Source organism: Martes martes (genome assembly GCF_963455335.1).
Source record: "Martes martes genome assembly, chromosome: 2".
Classification (NCBI taxonomy): Eukaryota; Metazoa; Chordata; class Mammalia; order Carnivora; family Mustelidae; genus Martes; species Martes martes.
In genome coordinates, this window is record NC_137889.1 from 201,207,643 (window position 1) to 201,220,934 (window position 13,292).

A 13,292-nucleotide genomic window follows, 5' to 3' on the forward strand; every position below is an offset into this window, starting at 1 on the left:
AGAATCTTCCCTTAAGGAACTTTCCCATTATGGATATTTCCCCCTTACAAAATCTAGTAGGAAGTAATGTTGCTACGTAAATAGCCGTAGTGTGAAGTAGTATATGATAAATTCACAGGATGCCAAAGGTGTTTGGTAGAGGAGGAATTTACACATTGTTGGGGAAATCAGAGAAGGCATGCTGAAGGAGAAAACATTTAAACTATAACTTGAGGGGCACCTGACTGGCTCAATTGGTGGAGCATATGACTCTTGACCTCAGGGTTGTGAGTTCAAGCCCTATGATGGGTATAGAGATTACGTAAAAATAAAAATAAAATCTTTGAAATAAGTCAAGCAGAGTCAGTTATCATATGGTTTCACTTATTTGTGGAGCATAAGGAATAACAATAAGGAGGACATAGGGAGATGGAGAGGAGAAGGGAGTTGGGGGAAATTGGAGTTGGGGGAAATTGGAGGGGGAGATGAACCATGAGATACTGTGGACTCTTGAGAAACAAACTGAGGGTTTTGAAGGGGAGGTGTGTGGGACGTTGAATGAGCCTGGTGGTGGGTATTATGAGGGCACGTATTGCATGGAGCACTGGGTGTGGTGCATAAACAATGAATTCTGGTACACTGAAAAGAAATGAAAAAAACAAAAAATTAAAAAAAAATAAAATCTTTAAAAAAGAAATTAAGCTGTAACTTGAAAAGGGCAACTGGCTGGCTCAGTCGGTAGAGCATGTGACTCTCCATCTCAGAGTTGTGAATTGAAGCCCCACGTTGGGTGTGGAGCCTACTTAAAAAATAAACATAAAAACTGTACCTTGAATAATTGGATGGGTGGATTAAGGGTGATATTATTTTAAATAGAAGGAATTTATTAATGGTATACATTGAAGTAAGTCAGATGGTACAGGCTATATACAAAAAATTATCAGTTACTTCTCTTTGGCTTGTAGTGAATGGTTACTCCTACGTTGAATGAAAGCAAATAATGGGATCATATTGGATGATTGAGACCATATTGAGAAAGATCTTTTTTTTTTTTTTTGAGAAGGATCTTTTTTTTAAAAAGATCTTATTTATTTATTTGACAGAGATAGAGATCACAAGTAGGCAGAGCAGCAGGCAGAGGGAGACAGAGAAGCAGGCTCCCCGCTCAGTGGGAAGCCAGATGTGGGGCTCGATCCCAAGACCTTGGGATCACGAGCTGAGCCGAAGGCAGCCACTTAACTGACTGAGCCACCCAGGCACCCCGAGAAGGATCTTGAATAAGATCCTAAGAAGCTTGGACTTCTGTTCCCCTTTTTAGCAGGAATCTCTTAGAAGTTTTAAAAGTGGGGAGTTCCTTAGAGCTTTAATCCAGAGAGAATTTGTAAGATGTATTGGCCTGAATCAAAACTAGAAGTTGGGAGAACAGTTTAAGTGCAATTGCCAGGGACTAATAAAGGTAATATTTAAACTAAAATCTTCATAATGAGACTGTAGTAAGGAGATAAATGTCAAAGACACTTGATCTTTGTGCTAACAATTGGGAATGGATAGGTTGTGGGGAGAAAAGGGGGAGTCATATGATGCTGAGATTTTGAAGCCTGGGGATCTCCTAAAAAGTTCATATTAATGGAAATGGAATAGATTTGGGAGGAAAGATAAGTTCATTTGCTGACATAGTTTGTTTTGGGTGTACTGGATTTGGGGTAAATTTTGTAGTATAAACAGAGCAAGTATTTCAAAATTGTTTTAGTAGATTTGTGTTCACATTTTAATTCAAGTTGAACTAATTCATCATACTTGATGGCCATAATACTTAACCTGAATTATAGATTGTGTTCTGTACTTTAAGCAAATTCAAAGGTCCTCTCTGATTCTTTTATTGTCGTAGAATTTTGTTTGTTTATTTTTGGTAACCTGCATTGAAGAACACATCCTTTTAGATATCTGACTGTGGTTTGGTGCTTTCTATTAGGGATATCCATTATGGGGGTGTTTGTTGTCATGGAATCAAACTTACATTCTTTCCCAAGTAAAACCTGAAACTCAACATTATTTTAAAATTTAAACCAGAATTACAGTTGAATTTGATGAAAATATTTCTCATAATTTTTTTGTTTCTAGTTAAATTCAAGCTCACCAAAACCAAACAATACTAAATATAGTCAATCAAAAGTGAAACTGAATACCAGATATCAGTATCCAGTCATCTCCTTGGTTTGCATGGTGACGTGATTTTTCACAGAAATTAACTTTGTCACCCTTGCTACTTTTTCTTTCTCTAAGTAATCCTTTTGGTCTCTATTTTCTTTATTCGTTAACCTTGAATTTTTTTATTACCGTTTTCATCATAGAACTTGAGACTATTGTTTTTTCACCTGGAAGGTTTTCAAATAATTTATTTATTTCAAATAAGAAAAGTGACCCTTTAAAATGTTTATTTTTTTTAATTGACTTGACTTTATTTGTACTTTCATAATGAGTTGTAGCTTCTGTATACCATGGTCAAGTTTCCTAGGTATGTAGTGTCTGCACACCCCCCCACCCCCCGTCCATTCTCTTTAACAAAGCATCTTGAGAAAATAGACCTTTCTCCACCTTGAACATTGTCTTTTCACCACCACCCCTTTCCTGCCCCAGGATCTCTTTAACTGGCAGAACATTTGTGTTCTTTAAACACGAAGACAAACGACTAACCTGTCAAAAATGTTAAAAACAGAACACACCAGATGTGCGTTAGAACAAATGAGGCTTGTATTACGCATTTTCAGAGCTTGTTCCGATTTTTGTTCAGGAACATTTGATTCCCCGTATATCCAACAAAAGACTTTAGGGTAAGATAGAAACTAGGTTTTGAGCAAATGGATGAAATTAAAAAACAAACAAACAGGCCCCTGCAGCTGAGCTCATTAGTCTCCCGTTTTGTCTTACATTTTGTTTTACTAATGGGAGTGGGTGTAACTGTCTTGGCTGGATTGACTGTGCACATTTTGCAGCGTGTTTAATGCTGCATTTTTATTCACTTTATTTTAATTGCTTACGTAACTGTAGGCAAGTTCTCTATTTTTCAAATGCATATTTGGCTACTTTTCCTAGTATTATTTCTTTTTTATTTTTAAAAAAGGCATTTCTTGGAAGAAAATGGGCTTCGTTTTGCTTGTCAGCTAGCTTTTTTTCTTCCAATGTAAGTGCCCCCTGAAATTCTTTCATCTCTAATATAGATATGTTTTATTGATAAATTAGATTTTAAGTTGCTAATCTTTTAGCACTTACTAAACAAAAAAATATGAGTATGAAAAATATCTTGACTTAAGGGAATTCATTTTTTATTACACAGATTAACCCGTGGGTGGGTATTATGGCATATACAGAGAAAGTTAAATTCTTTTAAACTATGCTAAGTTATTGGCGGGTTGATAGGAAAGGGATGTGATTAGGAAATTAGACTCACTAATGTGTATTCCTCTTAACGTGTGGAATTGAGCATCAGTGCTCCAGTTGGAGTATTGTCAAAAGGATGTGGTCGCGGTCTGATCCGAGGAGTATTCACATCTGCTGAGTAGAACACCGCTTTCCGTGTGGAAGTTGGTGTTGTATCATATTTGAGACTAGTGGATGTGAACTTATTGAAACCTAATGTGAAATAGTTTTAATTCATAAATTGACATGGCGTACTTAAGGGGATTGCTTGCATTATTGAAATAATTAGAACTCTTCGGTTATATGAAGAAAAATATGAAGACATAGAGAATTTTTGCACAGTAATGAATTTGAAATTTTTCCAAATTTTCCCCCTCATGTATTAGTTTACAAGCTGTGTATGAAAGACTCCAGTGATTATTATGAATAATTATAATTATTAAAGATGAATTATTGATATATTACAGCTGGTTCTGTTACTCTTTCCCTCATTTCCTTTACTCTAGCTACAGTGGCCTCCAGGCCCTTCCTCACACACACTAAGTGTTCTCCCTTCTCTCATCTTTGGACTCATTGTCCCATCTGTCTATGATGCTCTTTGATTGTTGGCTTGGTTCACTTCCTCATTCAGATATCACCCAGATAGAGAGGCTCCCCATGCTCCCTTATCACTGTATTTTTCATTTTTGAGGTTTTTAATATTTTTTAGGACGTAACACTCTTAGCATCTTACTCTGGCAACCACCATGTTGTTCTCAGTATTTATCGGTCGTTTTTGCCTTTGTGTTTGTTCATCTGTTTTGTTTTTTAGATTACATATGTAAGTGAAGTCATACGGTATTTTCCTTTCTGTACCTGACTTACTTCACTTAGCATAGTACCCCCGGGTCCATCCATGTTGTGACAAATGGTGAGGTCTCATACTTGTTTATGGCTGAGTAACATCCCATTTACATATACTACACCTTTTTTATCCATTCATCTATTGACGGACACTTGGGTTGCTTCTGTATCTTGGCTGTTGTAAATAATGCTGCAGTAAACATAGGGGTGCATGTATATATCTTTTTGAATAGTGTGTTAATTTTCTTTGGGTAGATACCTGGCAGGGGAATTACTGGATTGTATGTATTTCTGTCTTTAAGGTTTTGAGGAGCCTCCATACTGTTGTACACACTGGCTGCACCATTCACATTCCTACCGACAGTGCACAAGGGTTCCTTTTTCACCACATCCTCACCTGTGCTTCTTACTTCCTGTGTTTTTCATACTAGCCATTTTGGCCAGGTGTGAGGTGTTGTCTCTTTGTGGTTTTGATTTTCATTTTCCTGTGATTAGTGATGTTGAACATCTTTTCATGGGTCTTTCGGCCCTCTGCATGTCTTTTTTGTAAAAATGTCTATTCAGATCCTCTGCCCATTTTTAATTGGATTGTTTTTCTGGTGTTGAGTTGTGTAAGGTCTTTATATAGTTTGGCTATTAACCTGCTATCTGATATATCAGATATGTTGCATATATATATATATATATATATACACACACACACATATATATGTATATATATGATATATTGCACATACCTTCTACCACTCAGTGGGTTGCCTTTTCGTTTTGTTACTGATTTTCTTCACAAAAAGCAAAAAAAGCAAAAGCTTTTTATTTATTTATTTATTTTTTTGTGTGTAGTCCCGTTAGATTATTTTTGCTTTTGTTTCCCTTGCCTGAGGAGACATATCTAGAAAAGTGTTGCTAAGATTGATGTCAGAGATTACTGCCTACATTTTCTTCTAGGATTTTTATGGTTTTAGGTCCCACATTTAGGTCTTTAACACATTTTGAGTTTATTTTTGTGTATGCCATAAGAGTGGTCCAGTTTCATTCCTTTGCATGTAGCTGTCCCACTTTTCCCAATACTATTTATTGAAGAGACTGTCTTTTCCCCCCATTGTATATCTTGCCCCTTTGTCGAAGATTAATTTACCATGTAAATGTAGGTTTATTTCTGGGCTCTCTGTCCTGTTCCATTGACCCATGTATCTGTTTTTGTGCCAGTACCATACTTTTCTGATTACTACAACTTGGTAGTGGATCTTGAAATCTGGGATTGTGTTATCTCCAGTTGTGTTCTTTTTTTTCAAGATTGCTTTGGGTATTCAGGGTCTTTTGTGGTTCCATACAAATTTTAGGATTATTTGTTCTAGTTCTGTGAAAAATGTTGTTGGTATTGATAGGTATTCTATTGAATCTGTAAATTGCTTTGGGTAGTATGGACATTTTAACATAGTGCTTAATTTTAACATAATATTCCTTCAGTTCATGAACATGAAGTATCTTTCCATTTGTTTCTGTCATCTTCAGTTTCTTTCATCCATGTTCTGTAGTTTTCAGTCTTTCACCTCCTTGGTCAAATTTATTCCTAGGTATTTTATTCTCTTTTAGTGCAATTGTAAATGGGATTATTAATTTCTCTTTTTGCTATTCATTGTTAGTGTATAGAAATGCAGCAGATTTCTGTATATTAATTTTGTATTCTGTAAGCCTATTGAATTCATTTTTTTTTTTTTTTTTTAGATTTTATTTATTTGGGGTGCCTGGGTGGCTCAGTGGGTTAAGCCTCTGCCTTCAGCTCAGGTCATGATCTCAGGGTCCTGGGATCAAGCCCCGCATTGGGCTCTTTGCTCAGCAGGGAGCCTGCTTGCCCGCCTCTCTCTCTGCCTGCCTCTCTGCCTACTTGTGATCTCTATCAAATAAATAAATAAAATCTTTAAAAAATAAATAAATAAAAAAGGTCTGTCTTAAAAAAATTTTTTTTTTAATTTATTTATTAGAGGGAGAGCTAGCATGAGCAGGGGCAAAGGGAGAGGGAGAAGCAGACTTCTCACTGAGTGCAGAGCCCAATGTGGGGCTTGATCCCAGGACCCTGAAATCATGACCTGAGCCAAAGACAGACACTTAAATCAACTGAGCCATCCAGACAACCCTTATTTATTACTTTTAATAGTTCTTGGTGGTTTTTAGGGTTTTCTTTATAGTATTATATTATCAGCAAATAGTAATGGTTTTCTTTTTTCTTACCAGTTTGGATGCCTTTTATTTATTTTTTTCTTGTCTAATTGCTGTGGCTAAGACTTCTAGTAGGTGTTGAGTGAAAGTGTCAAGAGTGGACATCCTTATCTTATTCCTGATTTTTGAGGAAAAACTTCCAGTTTGTTAACCATTGAGTATAGTGTTAACTGTAGATTTGTCACATTCCACCTTTATTAGATTGAGGTATGTTCCTTCTATATCGATGTTGAGAGTTTTTATCATGAGCAGATGTTGAAATTTGTCATTGTTTTTTCTGTATCTACTGAGATAATCAGATGATTTTTGTCTTTCATTTTATATATATATTTTTGTGAATGTGTACTTGGTTCTTCTCACTGAAGTATGAGCATTTTTTTTTCACTATTCTGTTCCCATGGTATAGAGTAATAATGTGGCACACAGTGGGACTCAACAAATATTTTGTACGATGAATGCACATTTAATGCAACATTCAGTTGACAGAAGATACAGCATTAAATTGATCAACTGAGGAATGAATTATCTACAATTTATAGATTCTTCTGGATTAGAGTAATTGTATATACAGGTATTGAGTATCTACTACATTCCAAGCCTTGAGTGTGCTGAGTATGAACAAGACAGACAAGGTCCTTACTGTCACAGAACTATCAGTTTTGTTTTTTGCAGCAGGCAAACTGGTTTAATTTAATATTTAATCATGCTTAGATTCTCTAGTTAAACAAAACAACAAAAAACAAAACACATACCCCCAAAACCATTATTTGACTTAGCTATCCTTTCTAGCTACGATCTTATCTTTTCTGTTGTTTTAAATGAAGTTTTTTTAAACAAGTGGTCTTCACTGGTTGGGTGTCCCCATTTCCTTACCAAGTTTTATTCTTTCTTACATCCTTCTCTCTCATAATTCAGCTAAACTGTTGCGCTCGGTAATAATCATCAGTCTTTCTTCTGCCACATTCAAAGATCTCTTCTTAGAAGTTTTTTTTTGTTTCTTGAGATGACTTTTATACTATACAATCTTTACTCACCTCCTTTCTTACTGTTCCTACTTTGTCGTCCCTGTCTTGTTTTATTCTACTTGCTTCTTTCCTATAATATTTTTGGGCAAAGAAGAAAAGAGAATGTTAGGGCGAAATACCTGTGAAGAAGGTGAAGAAGAGAGCAGTTACCTAGCAGGAGGGGCTCGCAGAGGCCTAGAAATAGCAATGAAGATTTAACATTGGGCTATATTGAAAAGCAGAATAGAACAGTAGTTAATATAAACCTCTCTCAGTCTTGGATTTATCACTTACCTATGACCTTGAACCAGTTTTTTAACATTTTTGTCCCTCTGTTTATTCGTCTACAAAATGGGTCTCATGATAACATCTCTGTCTAGAGTTTTTGTTATAGTGTATGTAAGAGCGTAACACGGGCTGGGTGTAAGTACAGATCATAAATGCACTGCGGCTGTTACTGACTCCCTGCAGTTCCTGAGGTAGCCGCTTGTTCTCTGCAGTCAGTTGAGGAGTGGTCATTCTTTTTCATGCCTTCATAGATCGTTTCTACTTTCACCGGCCATTTACTGAATAAGCACATAAGTAACAACTGAGTACCTAGTATGTGCCAGGTAGTGCGAGGATTGAAAGAGAAAAAGGTCGTTCCCGTCCTTAAGGAGATAAACTTTGAGAGGCCAGAGAGGCAAGAATAAACCGTTGCACTAAAACGCGGAAAGTGTACTCGTGTACAGTGCTGAGAGGAATGAAGGACTACTTTGTAGAATCAGATTATAGGAAAAAAATAGCAGTGAAGAGGTTAAGCATGAGTAGGTATTTTCTTCTGACATGCATGGGGAGAACATTCCAGATAGAGGAAATGGCCTGTACTACGAACAAAAGTATGAGAAACTCAGTTGTGTTCAGGAAATTATAAATACCTTTCTGTCATTTGGCACATAATGTTTTATCAGATAATGGTGGTCAGTGGGGTTAGACAGTGATAGGCAGTGGGCCAGATCACCAAAGGCTTTGTGTGATGTACTGTGGAGATTAGATTTGATCCTTTATGCAGTTAGGAGCCATTGAAAAATGTGCTCAGAAGAATGATGTAAGATTTGCATATTGGAATGACTGTGTGGGAGCTGTGTAAGTGCCAGTGTGCTAATAGGGAAATGATGAGACTCTAATAGAGACCAGTAGGAGGCTAATGCAGTAGTCTAAGTAAAAGATGAATAAGGACAGAATTTGAGCAGTGGCAATAAAAACAGAGGAGGAATGCTGTTGTGGGATATCGAGGAGGCCGGATGAACAGGAGTTACGGGTTAGATGTGGGGGTTAAGGGAGAGGGAGGAATCTAGAATGATTCCTTGATTTCTGTTGTGAATAACCCAGTACATACTATGAATATATAGGAGGTGAAACAGGTTTGGGCATGATCGTAATATCGGGTGATGGAGGGAAGATGGAGTTAGGCTGGCGCAAATTTATACTGTTTTCCTGGAAGTCAGTATTAAGATGAGGTAGGTTGTGATAAATAAGCATGCGCATTGTTATCTCTAGAATAAGTAAGAAACCTGTACAAAGAGACACAGGTTAAAAGTAGAGGAATAAAAAATGAAAAAGACATACTAAAATATTTTTGTTTAAAAGAAAAGAAGGCAGTAAAGGAGAACAGAAGAACATACGAGATCAGACAAATAGAAAACACATCAAAATAAAGACCTAAATCCAGCCGTATCATGAGTTTTGTTAATCAGAAATGGAATGAATAAACATCCCACCCAAAAGGTAGGGATTATAAAACAAAGGAAAAAACAATTCAATTATATGGTGTTTACAGGAGACACTTTATATGCAAGTACACGAATAGGTTGAAAGTTAAATGATAGGTAAAGATACACCAAGAAGGTGCTCCTGGGTGGCTCAGTGGGTTAAGCATCTGCCTTCAGCTGAGATCATGATCCCAGGGTCCTGGGATCCAGCCCCACATAGGCCTCTCTGCTCAGCAGGGAGCCTGCTTCTCCCTCTCCCTCTGCCTGCTGTTTCTCCTACTTGTACTCTTTCTGTCTCTCTCTGTCAGATAAATAAATAAATAAAATCTTTAAAAAAAAAAGATACAGTAAGGATTAGTGACTTGGATTGACTATATTAATACCAGACAAAATGGACTTTTGAGACAAGGACTGTTAGGAACAACTTTATGCCAATGAAATGGGCAAATTCCTTGTAAGACACAGATCACCACAGTGTCTAGAAAATAATAGAAAATCTCCATGGATCTATATCAGTTGAAGAAATTGAATTAGTAATTTACAGCTTCCCACAGTGAAAAGTTCAGGGCCACATGGTTTCTTACTGGTGAATTCTATCCGACATTTAAGGCAAAAATAATACCAATCTATCACAACCTCTTTTAGAAAATAATGGTGAAGGAACACTTACCAGTTCATTTTATGGGCTCAGCATATCATAGGTAGATATCAGAGGTAGACAAGGATATCATCATAAGCAAAGAAAACAACAGATCAATATCCCGCATGAACATAGAAGCACAAATTCTGGGGCGCCTGGGTGGCTCAGTGGGTTAAAGCCTCTGCCTTCGGCTCAGGTCATGATCCCAGGGTCCTGGGATCGAGCCCCACATCGGGCTCTCTGCTCTGTGGGGAGCCTGCTTCCTCCTCTCTCTCTGCCTGCCTCTCTGCCTACTTGTGATCTCTGTCTGTCAAATAAATAAATAAAATCTTAAAAAAAAAAATTCTTAACAAAATATTAGCAAATTGAATCTGGCAGTATTTTTTTTTTTTTGGCAGTGTGTTTTTATGTAGATATGTAGGTATGTATATAAAGGTTAGTAAACATTAACCCAGGAGGTTATTCTAGGATTACAAAGTTAGTTTAACATCTGAACATCAATATTATATATCATGTTAGTAGAATAAAGGAAAAAGACCTTAAGATCATCTCACTTGATACAGGGAAAACATTTGACAAAATCTCACAGCTGTGCTAAGAACTCAGAATAATAGAAACAGAAGTGAACTTCTTCAGCTTGACAAAGCACATCTATGAAAAATAAACAGCTCATATCATTCTTAGTGATGAGACCATTGAGACTGAATGCTTTCAGGGGCGCGTGGGTGGCTCGGTGGGTTAAAGCCTCTGCCTTCGGCTCAGGTCATGATTCCAGGGTCCTGGGTCATGCTTGGTGGGGAGCCTGCTTCCCCTTCTCTCTCTGCCTGCCTCTCTGCCTACTTGTGATCTCTGTCTGTCAAATAAATAAAATCTTTTTTTTTTTTTTTTTTTAAGATTTTAGGGCATACATATGGGGAAGGAAGAAATAAAACTGTCTTTATGCCCAGAAGTTAGGATTCTAAATGAGTGAATTCTAATAAGTGAATTTAGTGAGGTTACAGTATTTAAGATCAGTACTCAAAATCAACTGTTTTTCTATACCAGCAATAGCCAGTCAAAATGAAATTTATAAAACAGTTCCATTAATAAGAGAATTAAAAAGTCAAAGGAATAGTGAGTCAAAATAAGGAATAAATTTTAACCAAAGATGCAGGACCTACTTACAGAAAACTGCTAAATATTGCTGAAAGTATCAGGAATACCTAAGTAAATAAAGGGACATGGCATTGCTGTGGATTTGAAGGCTATATTGTTGAGTGGGATTTTTTCCTACATTTTCTACAGATTTAGTGCAGTCCCAATCAAGCTCACAGAAAGCTTAAAAAAAAAATTTTTTTTTTTTTTTGAAATTGACAAATTTATTCTAGTATGTAGTGGAAATATAAAGGACCTGGAATAAAAAATGTTTTTAAAAAGGAAGAACAGAACTGGAGGACCTGCATGACCTGACTTCAGTGCTGTAGTAATCAGGACAGTGTGGTATGGCATAAAGATGGATGTGTACAGCTCAAACATTGAGAGTTAACCCACGCCATTGACCCACGCCTAAGGAACAACCGATTTTTGACGAAGCTGCCAAGGTTACATGGGGAAAGAAGTTTTCATAAATAACTGGATATCCCTTTCCTCATATCAAACACAAAAATTAATTAAAAATGGATCACAGATCTAATTATAAGGGCTAAAGCCATGAAATTCTAGAAGAAAATTTTCTGGAAGAAAATCTTTATGGCTCTGGATTAGGCAAAGATTTCTTAGGACACAAAAAGCATGAGCCATAGAAGAAAAAATTGCTACAATGGACTATCAAAATTAAGAACATGGCTTATGGGAAGACACCATTAAGAAGATGAAAAGACAATCCACAGTTTGGGGGAAAATATTTGCTGCATATTTTTCTGGCAAAGGACTTATCTCTAGAATGTACAAAGAACTCTTATAACTCAGTAAGAAGACTGTTTTTAAAAATGGGCAAAGGAACTGAATAGGCAGTTTACAAAATAAGCTGTATAAGTGGCCATTAAGCACTAGAAATGATGCTCAACATCTTGCTCATAAGATAAATGCAAATGAACATTGACACACTTTGGTTATAGGACAAAGAGGTAGAAAAAGGAATATGTAAGGTCAAAGAAAGAAAATTTTATTTGTTTTGGGATAGAATTGGCCTGAAAAATCTGCATCATTACCCCCAGTCTATCACTTTTTTCTGGTTTCTTATTCTAACTCTACACACACTGTGTATATTTTTTCAATACCCCATCAGAACCTCTTCAGTATGTTTTTTTTTGTTTTTTGTTTTTTTAATTTTTTATTTCTTTTCAGCGTAACAGTATCCATTGTTCTTCAGTATGGTTTTTTTTTTTTTAAGATTTTATTTATTTATTTGACAGAAATCACAAGTAGGCAGAGAGGCAGGCAGAGAGAGAAGGGAGGAAGCAGGCTCCCTGCTGAGCAGAGAGCCCGATGCGGGGCTCGATCCCAGGACGCTGGGATCATGACCTGAGCCGAAGGCAGAGGCTTTAACCCACTGAGCCACCCAGGCGCCCCTTCAGTATGTTTTAATGCAAAACTGTTTCTGTTTTCTTCCTAAGCCCTGGACTTTCACGCTCATAATTTCACTGTGAAATCAGACTTAAAATGATGAAGTCATTTATTCATTCTTTCAGCAAACATTTGTCCTTTTGTACTCCTTATTAATTATCGACCTGCATCTAGACAGAGATACCAAGTAGGTGTTCGGATGAGAGAGGCTGTGGCTGGAGATAGAAATTTCGCAGTTATCGGTAGATAAATGGTTTTTAAAGCCATGTGTCTGGATGAGATCGCTGAGGTGTGATTGAATAGAAGGAGAAGTCAAGTGACTGAGCCCTGAAGTAGTTCAGTCTTTGTAAGTCACCCGTGTGAGGGTGGCTCAGCCAACAAACTGAGTGGAACAGGCAGTGAGACAGTGTTTCAGAGGACAAGTCAGGACATTTTAGGAAAAGGAGGAATATGCTCTGAACTGCTATTGATAGGTCAAGCCAGAGGAACACTGAGAAATGATTACTGGATTTGTCATTGTGAAGGTCATTGGTGACCTTGAAAATACCATTTTCAGTGGATGATAACCTGATTGAAATAGATATAAGAGAAAATGGAAGGAGAAGTAGAAAAAGAAAAGATAGCTGTTTGAGAACTTAATGCCCTTCAGGGAAGTATTGGTCACTGGAAGACAATATGAAGTTGCAGACTTTAAGATGGGAGATTTTATAGCAGGTTTGCAAGCTGATGACGATGATTTAGAAAAGCATGTCTAAGAAAGTTGGTGGGATAGTAGAGAGAAGGGAGTGGTGGGATCCAGTGCACAAATGGAGAGGGTTGGCCTTTGCTAAGAGCATAGACTCTCGATTCGCAGTGACAGAAAGGAAGGCATTATGGTTATAGATTTAGGTTAAT

The 13,292-nt window shown here is 37.0% G+C and overlaps 1 protein-coding gene across 2 annotated transcripts in view; it reads left to right on the forward strand.

Moving 5' to 3' along the window:
- MRPL1 (mitochondrial ribosomal protein L1) overlaps positions 1–13,292 on the forward strand; it is a 108,073-nt gene that overhangs the window by 38,093 nt on the left and 56,688 nt on the right. The gene's annotated exons all lie outside the window — the stretch shown is intronic.